This window comes from Cervus elaphus, chromosome 22 (genome assembly GCF_910594005.1).
Source record: "Cervus elaphus chromosome 22, mCerEla1.1, whole genome shotgun sequence".
In the NCBI taxonomy this organism is placed as follows: domain Eukaryota; kingdom Metazoa; phylum Chordata; class Mammalia; order Artiodactyla; family Cervidae; genus Cervus; species Cervus elaphus.
Window position 1 is genome coordinate 25,793,114 of NC_057836.1, and position 11,923 is coordinate 25,805,036.

An 11,923-nucleotide genomic window follows, 5' to 3' on the forward strand; every position below is an offset into this window, starting at 1 on the left:
CTGAGACTCTCACCTCTTCTCATAGTTTCATGACCTTAGTCCTTTTATGTGCCATTTTTTTCTCCCGTGGCCTCCGCCAGTGTCTGCTCTTTCCTCCCATCAGCATCCCAGCAGATATCCAAAAGTTCCTACATTAAAAGAAAAGCCCACTGGCTCTATTCCTGCTCATCCCCAGCTTAGTCTCCCTTTCTGTTCTCCCTTTCATGGCTGAAATTCTTAAAATAGTCATGTTTACTTGTTCCCTTGAATTTGTTTTTTCCAAGACACCAGTGGCCTCTTATCTTGCTGTGCCTGGGGATACTCTTCGGTCATTTAGTTCTGTGGCCCAGAAAGAGTTGACACAAGGGACAGTTTCTTCCTGGAAACACTCTCTTGTCACGGCTTTGCTGATTCCTCGATCTTCAGGTTTTCCTTTGTGTTTCTGATGCCTCCTATGTCTTGTTGCAAGCTCCTCCACCTCCCCTGTCTTCACTGAAGTGTCGATCCTCGGGCTCTGTCCCAGCAAACTCTCAACTTCTCAGGCCCTGCACACTTTTTTGGAAACCTCCTGTCTACACTGATTTTGGCCATTACCTGTGCTGAGGACTAAATCTCCAGAGTGGGGGACCTGAGTCTGTCTGACTTGGGAACCCTACATTCCATTTCCCCACTAAAATTATTCCCCATGAAATGATGCTTTTCATTGATTAGTTTCATATAAGCAAACATTCAAAGTCAGTGAATCTGGGCTTCCCTGGTGGCTCAGTGGTAAAGAATCCATCTGCCAGTGCAGGCGACATGGGTTTGATCCCTGATCTGGGAAGATTCTATGCCTTGGAGCAACTAAGCCCGTGGGCTACAACTACTGAGCCTGTGTGCCCCATAACCCATGCTTCGCAACAGGACAAGCCACCACAATGGGAAGCCCTCACATTGCATCTAGAGAGTAGCCCCTGCTTGCCATGACTAGAGAAAAGCCAGTGTACCGACTAAGACTCAGCACAGCCTAAAAAAAATCAGTGAATCTTCACCATAGCAGAGAATCCAGCCATTTTAGAAATCCATTAATATTTTCATTTCCCCGACTTCATTTACTTGTTCTATTAAATACAGCTTATTTTTGTTTAGGTCATTCATAACAGTTGTATCAGTGATTACAGGCACCTCATTTGATTTGCTTTGCTCCAATATTGCACGTCACAGATTTTTACAAACGGAAAGTTTGGGGCAACCTTGAGTTGAACAAGTCTGTAGGCACTGTTTTCCCAACAGCATTAATTTGCTTCATGTCTCTGGGTCACATTTTGGAAATTCTTACATTATTTCAAACTTTTTCATTGTTATTATTATTATATGATGGCGATCTATGACCAGTAGTCTTTGATGTTACTATTATACAAGGATTGTGACTTGCTGAAGGCTCAGATGATGGTTAGCATTTTTTAGCAGTAAAGTATTTCTTACTTTAAGGTATGTACACTGTTTCGTTTAGAGATAATGCTACTGTACACTTAATACACTACAGTATAGCATAAGCATAACTTTGCATGCACTGGGAAGCCAAAAATTTCACGTGACTCATTTTATTCCATTACTTGGTTTATTGCGGTGATATGAAACTGAACCAAAGTATCACTGAGGTCAGCCTGTGTATTATTCTGGAACACAGTGATGCTCTCAGGGGCTGAAGTCTGGGAGATGACTTGCCCCATAGCTGATGGTCCCATAGCTGACGGTCCCATAGCTGATGGTCCCATAGCTGACGGTCCCATAGCTGATGGTCCCATAGCTGACGGTCCCATAGCTGATGGTCCCATAGCTGACGGTCCCATAGCTGATGGTCCCATAGCTGACGGTCCCATAGCTGATGGTCCCATAGCTGACGGTCCCATAGCTGACGGTCCCATAGCTAATGGTCCAGGCTGCTGTGCTTTTTTTTTTACAGTTCAAATATATTTTTGTTGAAACATCTTTGTTATTGTCGTTGTGCCTGGTCCTTTGCTCTTAGGCTTTTTACTGTCAGCTCATTTCACTGTCCTTCCCTCACTCCTTTCCATCTGGGCAGAGAAATGGACACCATCTAACTTGTTGCTCGGGAAGTAGTTCTGACTGGGCAGGATGTGGAATGTCTTGGTGGTTCTCAGACATCCTCAGATTATTTGCCTCAGACCCCTGCCTCACAGAATCCAGGACATGTCCCCGATTCTGTGTACTGTCAGAATTGGGGGCTGGGTTTAGAGAGGAGCAGGGTCTACACTGAAAGTCACTCCAGATCATTTGGATTCCACATCCCCCCAAGCCATCCCATATATTCCTAAGGAGAAGCACTAACTTGGAGCAACTTTTTTTTTTAAAAAAAGAAAACACGCTTCTAGTTCTTGATTCTACATAGTTTAGGCATGCATGCTCAGTTGTGTCTGACTCTCTGTGACCCTATGGCCTGTAGCCTTCCAGGATCCTCTGTCCATGGGATTCTCTAGGCAAGAATACTGGAGTGGGTTGCCATTTCCTCCTCCAGGGGATCTTCCTGCATCTCTTGCATCTCCTGCATTGGCAGGCAGGTTCTTTACCACTGGTACCACTTGGAAATTAGGTGCCGCATAACTGAAGCATTCTTGAATTTGCATATTCATTAATTAATACAAATCATATTTCCCATGTGTTTGTTGTTTATTGAGCCTGGTTCTGCAGTTGGCTGTCAACAGGAGGCTTAAGGAACAGTGTTACTCTGTTGAGTTTAGCCAGAAAGACATCTACTTCTGTGCTCTTGGGAGGCTAGTTCTCCTCTCCCTGGGAAGAATGTGCCTTAGGTGAAGAGAGTAGTTGTCCTGTGCTGGACCCAGAGAGAGGTGGGTCAGATGAGCCAACCATCACTGGAGTCATAGTCAGACCCAGAAAGTGCCCAGGACAAATACACTGTGGAGTAAGAAGGGTGGGGGTGCTTCCCAGGTGGTGCTAGTGGTAAAGAACCCACCTGCCATTGCAGGAGATATGAGAGACAAGAAGTTTGATCCCTGAGTTGGGCAGATCCCCTGGAGGGGGGCACGGCAACCCACTCAGTAGGGTTGCCTGGAGATTCCCATGGACAGAGGAGTGATTCATAGCATCGCAAAGAGTCGGACACAACTGACGTGACTTAGCATGCACGCAAGCAAGAAGGTGGGGGATTGCTCCAGGAGACTGGAAATCTTTGGGTCTTTGCAAAGTCTGCATTAGACAAACCCTGGTTGGAATCCTGGTGCTATTGTTAGTAGCTGTTTGCTCTTAGATAAGTCACTTAGCCTCTCTCTACCTTCTGTTCCTTTTCTGTAAAACAGGCATCGTGGCATCTGCTTCATGGGCTTATATTAGTAATAGGGATTAAATTAGATGATGTCCACAAATTGGTCATCATTTTGCTTGGCCCAGATGAATCTCTCCATGCCCACTGTGGTTTCCTGTCTCTCCCCCTCCTCCTGATGAAGGTCTGTGTTGCCAAGGGAAGTAACGACATAGCAGAGGCATTGAGTTGATGAAGAAGAATTCTAGAGACGTAGGTTTTAGTATTTATCATTTAGCTAATTTACACCTGGTCTGTGAGCGCTTCTCTTCTGTCTGCCTCCCTCCATCTAAATAAGCTACCAGGGACTTCCCTGGTGGTTCAGTGGTTAAGACTGTGCTTCCAGGTTTCCAGTACAGGGGATGTTAGTTCGATCCCTGGTTGGGGAGCTAAGATCCCACATGATGTGCCGTGTGGCCAAAAAATAAAATAATAAGTTACTAGTGAGGGGGTAAGACATAAGGATTTTCTACGGGCATTTCCAGCTATAATGGCCTGTGATTTTGTATTTGGTATTGTTCCTTGTCTGTGTGTATTATTCCCATGATAAGTCCTTGTAATATGGTATTTTTTAATGATGATATTGAGGTTGACACCTCAGTGGCATTCCTTAAACAGTTCTTTGAAGAAAGAATTCACCAGAAGAGGTTCATCACATCATAAATCTTACTGAGCAGGTTTTGAAAGTTAAATGCATTCCATGCTCTGTAAATATACAGAGGTTTTCAATTTTTTTAAACTTTTTTATGACCACTCTCTGCTGCATGTATTTACCTAATGTATTACCAGTGACATGGAAAGACTATCAGATTCAAGCATCTTCCAGGACCTAGAGCTGGTGTTACTAGTTTTTGGAAACCCATTCCACACAGAAGCACGAGCAGGTGCTGGGGGTTTAGCCACTAAGTCGTATCCGACTCTTCAGACCCCATGGACTATTGCCCGCCAGGCTTCTCTGTCCCTGGGATTCCCCAGGCGTGAGTACTGGAGGGGATTGCCATTTCCTTCTCCAGGAGATCTTCCTGGCCCAGGGAAAGAACCAGCATCTCCTGTATTGCAGGCAGTCTCCAGGGGCCCCCTGTGACTCTAAAGGTGGCTGCGTCTGGGACATTTTCCGAGCATTATGTGTTCAGAATCACATCTGGGATTATCGTTGTCTTCTGTATCCACAGCCTCACTTACCTTTGACCCTGTTCAGCCCCATTTTTTGGCAGTTGTTTTGTTATTTTTTTCTTTTACTAGTTTATTTATTCAGCCGTGTTGGCTTCGTGGCAGTACATGGGATCTTTGTTGAGGTGCACAGTCTGTCTAGTTATGGCGTGTGGACTTAGTTGCCCCAAGCCATTGGGCAACTAAGTCTTAATCTTAGTTCCCCAACCAGGAATCATACCCTCATCCCTTACATTGCAAGGCAGATTCTTAACCACTGGCCCACCAGGGATGTCCCTACCCTGTTCGGTTCATCAGCTCTCCTAAACTTGGTTTGTGGAGTACATGCCTCGAGACTCTCAGGAGCTTTAGGATGGTACAATTTCTTTTTCTTTTTTTTTTCATTTATTTTTATTAGTTGGAGGCTAATTACTTCACAGCATTGCAGTGGGTTTTGTCATACATTGACATGAATCAGCCATGGAGTTACATGTATTCCCCCAATTTATTTTTCTTATTTGCTTAGTTTTACAAAAGAAGGGTGGTAGAAAGAATATCTCCTAAAAGAAGTTAGGGTTTTTCTTTGTTTTGTAGAGCTGTTAATCATAATATCTTATGAGAAAAGCAATCTCTAAATCTATAGACACTTTTTTGGGGGGAGGAATCACATAATCTATAACCTGGACTTTCTGTTTTGAGGGTTGTTTATAACAGAAACCCTCTGGAGATACTTACGACTGCTGTATGCTTTTATGGTTTTTGTTTTTATGCTATGATTCTTCAAAACTTCAAATACTATTGACAAAAATGTGTGTGTTTTATCTCTTGTAGGTTGTTATTTTACTACCTAGTGTTTTAGGTTCATCTCTGTTTTAGTCTTTCAAGATTAATTAGTTGCCTTAGTGGATGAAAACTGTTCTTGAACATTTTGTGACTTCCTTAGATTAGAAGGTTGCTGTGTAATTTTATATTAAGTGTTTTACTGTACATATAATTATCTTAAGAGTGATTTTCAGGCCACTCTTGCACAGTGTTGAACATCTTTCTGGTACTCAAAAAATAATTGCTTAGATATGTTCGTTAACAATTATTTTTAAGTGCCTTTGAATAGCATGAAATATAAAGGGAAATCTACTTTGTGGCTTTTAGATGGGTGATATAGTCTTTAAACACTTGGGTTCTTAACTTCAATCATAATTTCTATACACGAAAGCTTTACCAGCATAGTTTTCTATGTCTGTATGCTTTTGTGCTCAGGCTTTCAGTCGTGTCCAATTCTTGGCAGCCCCACGGACTGTAGCCCGCCAGGCTTCTCTGTCCATGGGATTTCCCAGGCAAGAAGACTGCAGTATTGGCAGAAATAGCAGTTTCCTCTTCCAGGGGATTTTCCTGACCCAGGGTTCGAACCTGTGTCTCCTGCATTGGCAGGCAGATTCTTTACCACTGAGCCATCTGGCTAGCCCTTTTCTATGTCTACAGTAGTACTTTTTCCAGAAAGCTTAACAGGCTGCCAGCAGCCTCAAGATGAAGAATCTGTTTTCCCTTTAGGTGGGAGCTGGAGAGGAAGAAGAGACTTTTAGATAGAGAAAAGTTGAATTCTTGAGATGCAAGTTCTTGCTGGCACAGGGAGCCAGTGGTCACCTTGTTTTGGATGCTCTTTAAAACCAATGCAGCGTGACCTCCTCCGTCCCCTTGGGTCAGCATCCAGGCCTTTCCCAGAGTGGCTGAATTCTCTAAATCCTGCCAGGCTGAGCCACTTGTTTTTCCCGCTGGCAGGGACAAGCAGAAGGTCAGGTTATGACCTCCATGTCTTCTGAGTGTGGCAGCAGTAGGAGGGACAAGGGGGACAGACAGGAGGCCACGCCTCTGATGGTGGTGCCGTTACATTGATTAAGCATCTGCAGTGTAATCCATCTTGGGTTTCTAGTACACCCACTTTTGCTACTCCTGAAAACCTCATTATAAGTCAAAACATTTATTATCAGGTTTCTTAATGTGACATCACTCTGCCAGCCACTGCTCTGGCGTGTGTGTTTTGTTAAATTTTGCATTATTCTGACTAATTTGCAGTCGTGGTGTTTGAATTCATTTTCATTTGTCAGTCATCTTTTATAATAGCTTTCCAAATTATTATTTTTCTGGTACGTGCAAGAATTGTTCTATTTTTTTTTAAATGGGGAATTTTCAGTTTCTGTAATGTTTGAATTTTTAACAGTAAAAGTGTATAAAAAGAATGTGAGGAGAAAAATTAATTAATAAATGCTTTGGGGAACAAGTCATGATATATGCAGAGACTTAATCATAAAGGGGTTTACTGAAGTATTGTTTATTTTTTTATTTTTTAAATATTGTTTATAAGAGCAAATAATCTGAAACTTTGAATATCCAGTAACAGATGGTTGAATACATTGTTTATGACCATGCAGTAGAAGATTGTGCAGTCATTAAAAATTGTGCTACAGACATGAATTTATTAGTTTGGAAAGATGTCTATGATATATCAAAGGGAAGGAAAGCAGGTTACAAAATAATATGTACCATATATAATCACACATTTAAAAAAAAAAAAACGGTAGAATAGTTGATTGTCTCAAAAGCCCTCCCTTGAGAAAACTACCTGGATGCTAAATAAACTACAACATTATAATAAACATATGTTTTTTTAACTTTTATTTTTGAATAATTTACAACTTACAGAAAGGTTACAAAAATAGCACACAGAACTCCCGTTTATTCTTCACTCAAATTCCTGTTATAAACTTCTACCCCATTTATCTTTTTGCCTTCCCTCTTTCTATCTCTGTCTCTCTATACATGTATGCAGAGAGAGAGATCAATAGATATAGATATATTTTTTCTGAATTATTTGAGATTAAGTTGCTGACCTATTGATACGTTACTATTAAGTACTTCAGTGTGTATTTCCTAAAAACAAGGACACTCATATGAAGCCACAGGAAACCATCAAAATCAGGAAATTAACATTAATGTTATTAATGTTACCTTTAGATCTCCTGCATCTTCTGCATTGGCAGGCAGATTCTTTACCACTGAGCCAGCTGGGAAGCCCACATGTCCTTTAGGCTTCTTCAATCTGGAATAGTCTTCAGTCTTTTCTTGTGTTTGAAGAATTGGGGTCTGTTTTGTAAAGTGTACTTCAATCTGCGTGTGTTAAATGTTTTTTCATGATTAGATTCATGTAGGTATTTTTGATAGGACCACCACTGAAGTTTTGCTCTGTTCTTCTCAATGTCCTCTGCTTTCAGGAGTCCCGAAATGTTGATCTGTTCCATTATTGATGGTGTTACACTTTTACTTGGCTAAGATCATTTCTGCCAAGTTTCTCCATTATAAAATTAATAAATATTTTGTATTTTAATAAGTAATTAACATCCACTATGAATGGAGATATGGTTAATATCTTGTTCTTCATCTAACTTTTACTCAGCAGTTTTAAGTGTTCATTGATAAATCTTCAGTTATACTCTGATAGTTGGCAAGTGGTGATTTTTTCTGATTCCATCATTTCTTTTATACTCATTAGTTAGCATTACCTTCTTCTCCCTCCCTTTCTTCCTCTCTTCAAGAACTCATAGATGCCTTTTTTTTTTTTTTTTTCAGTTGGTTATAATCCATTACTATCATTATTTATTCTGGTACTCAAATTGTCCCAGATTTGGCAGGTGGGAGCTGCTTGACACTGGCTCCTCTGCCCCTTTGACATGTTTTTGTTATTCTTTAAGACCTTCTTTACATTTATTTAAAAGATATTTCAGGCTTATTTTTAGCTTTCTCTGCCCCAGACTTAGAATCAGCCACTTTCCCAAGGAGCTTTGCTTGTTTTCATTGAAGGCTGGTGTTTAGAAACCAAGATCTGTGTGCTGCAGGGTGCTTATTGCTACAGGGTTGCTGCTGTTTCCATGCCTTCTCGGGGACAGATCTACGAAATACATAAATGTATACAACGCACACCTATAAACATACATACAACTCTGTCTCTCTATCCGTGATGTTAGGAAAGATTGAGGGCAAGAGGTGAAGGGGGAGCCAGAGGATGAGATGGTTGGATGGCATCACTGACTCAGTGGACATGAGTTTGAGTAAACTCTGGAAGATAGTGAAGGCAGGGAAGTCTGGCATGCTGCAGGCTATGGGGTCGCAAAGAGTTGGACACAAGTGGGCGACTGAACAACAATAGTAAGCTAGACATCTCTTCTCATGCCCCAAAGAGGTTATATCTTACATTCTTTAGGAAATGTGGGTCATAGTGTCCTCTGCTTTTTATTTAATTATTTATGACTGCACTGGGTCTTCGTTATTGCACATGGGCTTTCCCTAGCTGTGACGAGTGGGGGCTATCTTTGGTGCTGTGCTCAGGCTTCTCATATAAATCCAGGCAGTCAGAGCACCCACACTATTGTCCATTATACCATACTTCCCCAGTGGGTATGTGTCATACTGGAGTCATATGTTGAAGACTAATAAACCAATTCTGATGATCCCATGGACTGCAGCCCGCCAGGCTCTTCTGTCCATGGAATTCTCCAGCCAAGAATACTGGAGTGGGTTGCCATGCCCTTCTCCAGGGGATCTTCCCAACCCAGGGATCGAACCTGGGTCTCCCACATTGCAGGCAGATTCCTTCCTGTCTGAGCCACCAGGGAAGCCCCATGATAAGCTGAAAAGGGATTTATTATTTATTACTAGGAGGATCTGGAGTAGCTTACTGAATCAGTAGGAAGCTTGGAGAAGCAGGCTTGGAACACAAGCAGGACCATGAAAACTGGGGAGCAGAGAATAAGCCAGATGTGTCACAGAAAGGGTTTTGTTACGAGACCAGTGCCGTTGCTGCTGCCACTGGTCAACCTGACTGGTGACCACTCTGGCCTCTTGGATCTACCGCCATTGCTGATGTTGCATTACTGATGAAAATCTCTAACTGTCCTTCATCTTTGCATCACTCAGTAAAATTCAAAGGATTATGTAGAAGCATTCTTTTGATGAAGCCCAGACCTCATTTTGGGCTTCCCAGGTGGTGCTTTTGGTGAAGAATCTGCCTGTCAGTGCAGGAGACAAGAGGCTCGGACTTAGTCACTGACTCAGGAAGGTCTCTGGAGGAGGCACGGCAGCCCACTCCAGTATTCTTGCCTGGAGGAGCTCATGGACGGAGGAGGCTGGTGGGCCACAGTCCATAGAGTTGCAAAGAGTTGGACACGACTGAGCGACTTAGCACAGACTGCATTTTAAAAAGACCAGATTTGGTATGCTTTCTGATTTAATTGTCCTGGTAGACTCTGGGCAGAATGGTAACAGAAACAAATAACTTTCCCAGTGTTGATCTTTAAAGATATAAGACTCTTGCTCGGTTAACCTTGATCTTGTTATGTGATGAAATAGGTCAGTAACATAATTTAAGGAGTTGGCAATTAAAGAATCAGAAGGCACTGGTTGCATATTGGTTAAATCCAGTGAAACTCAGAGTGACCATTTTTGATTCATTCTGTTTAGGTCATGGACTAAAAAGCATGAATTCCAGGTGACTGATAATGGAGTCATAAAATATATCTGGGTTTTCTGGTTAATTTTAACTGTAGGTGAAGAACTTCAGTGGATATTAAAAGGTAATATATTTTAGAAAAAGGCTGGTGATTTTGCTCATAAATATGCTCAGGATCAATGTTTTCAGAATTTTGTTATACAGGCCAAAGTTCTCTTTCACACATACTGTAACAAAATATTTTCAAGCCTTATCTGATGGCTCACTGAATGTAAGGGCTAATCCATATAACAAAATTTCAGTGTAGTAAAAAAGTTGGGTCAGGCCATGAACCAAGATTTGACTTTTATCAACAACACTTAGTGGAAATTCATTTTACTAGGATTCTGAACTTAATGATTAAAACTTTTTGAATGCTTACAATAAGCCAGGCAATGTACAAAGTTCTGTGTGTGTGTATACCTATCTATCTGTATATATCTTATCTTTTATTCCTCAAATAACCTATAAAATAAATTTTATTATTGACACTTAAAGGCTCGAACTGAGGCTGGGAGAAATAACTTGCTTGAGGTCACCCAGGAAGTGATGGAGTTGAGTTTTAAATCCACATTTGTTTGACCCTTGGGATTGCTCATTGTACTAGGAAGAAAAATCCTTAATTAGATCACAACTTAACTCCAGATTATCATTCTTGAATTTTTAGCTGAAGAGGTTTCCTTGTCACTAGTTCTTAGAGGACAACTTTCTATTTTCAAGAACTGTTATTTCATCCAAGATTCATTCTATGAGTTAAAAGAATATAAATTGTTACTGCCACATAATCGTTTGCTATTTATCCTATTCTTGCATGTTGTCGTATTAGATGTGTGGGTGATATGATGTTCTCATGGTTTAGGTGGGACATGCAGGGTAATGTGGGCAATGTGGCATCTCAGGTCACTTCTGATATAACTACTGACTGTTAGAAATTTGTGAAAATATTCAGTCCTTTCTTGAAAAAAGCTTGGGTACCTTTTGAAGGTAACAAACATTGTACTTTTCCATGCGTCTTGTAATAGAATCCTTCGAGCTTCAAGTTAAGTTTGGGTTTTCTAAAATTGAGAAGACAAATTTTGTTCCATCTTTATCTTTCATGGTTTGGGGACTTGTCTGGTGGTCCAGTGGTTAGGACTCCATGCTTCCACTGCAGGGGGCGTGGGTTCCATCCCTGGTTGGGGAACTAAGATCCTGCATGCTGTCTGGCATGGTGCGTATCCCGCCTCAAAAATAAAAACACCCAAAACTTGAGTGTTTTGACTTAGTTTTCTGACTCAAGACTGATTTTTAGTCTAAGTACTTTAGAAAACCTGTGAATTATACAACTCTCATTTTAGCATTGAAAATGCTTCTCCTAACCCTAATATTTATTATTATTTATTATTATTATTATTATTTTATTTTTAATCCTGGTAGTGTAGCAATAACCGAAGTTCAGGAAATGAGATGTGGCCAACCTGATGCAGGGTAAAAGCTTGGTGTTATTGGCAATAGACAGTCTTAAATAATTTTTCAGAATTTTAATACTCATTATTTTGTACTGATTTTGCTTGCTAATATTCTGTTACTTTGACTATGAAATGTTTCCCCCTCAATTTAATTTTATTGAATATAATGGGTTTTGGGGGTATATATGTGTGTGTATGTAGAAAATAAATATATATATTTTGAATTCAGGTGCTTTAAGAGTGCTATATAGAGCTCTAGAAGGCAAATGTGGTACTGGGGTCAGAGGTTAATAGATTCAAAGCTGCATCTCTGAATTCCTCCACAGCTGAATTTGTGTACATACACCCATCACTCCCTGTCTAGGCTCAACGCTTTTTAGTCCGATATATCGGTGGCGCTAGTGTTAAAAAAACCTGCCGGCCAGTGCAGAAGATGTAAAAGACACAGATTTGATCCCTGGGTCGGGATGATCCCCTGGAGGAAGGCATGAC

At 41.0% G+C, this 11,923-nt stretch overlaps 1 protein-coding gene across 2 annotated transcripts in view; it reads left to right on the forward strand.

Moving 5' to 3' along the window:
* The window catches only part of DERA (deoxyribose-phosphate aldolase), a 111,236-nt gene that overhangs the window by 49,745 nt on the left and 49,568 nt on the right, over positions 1-11,923 (forward strand). The window lies entirely within an intron of this gene.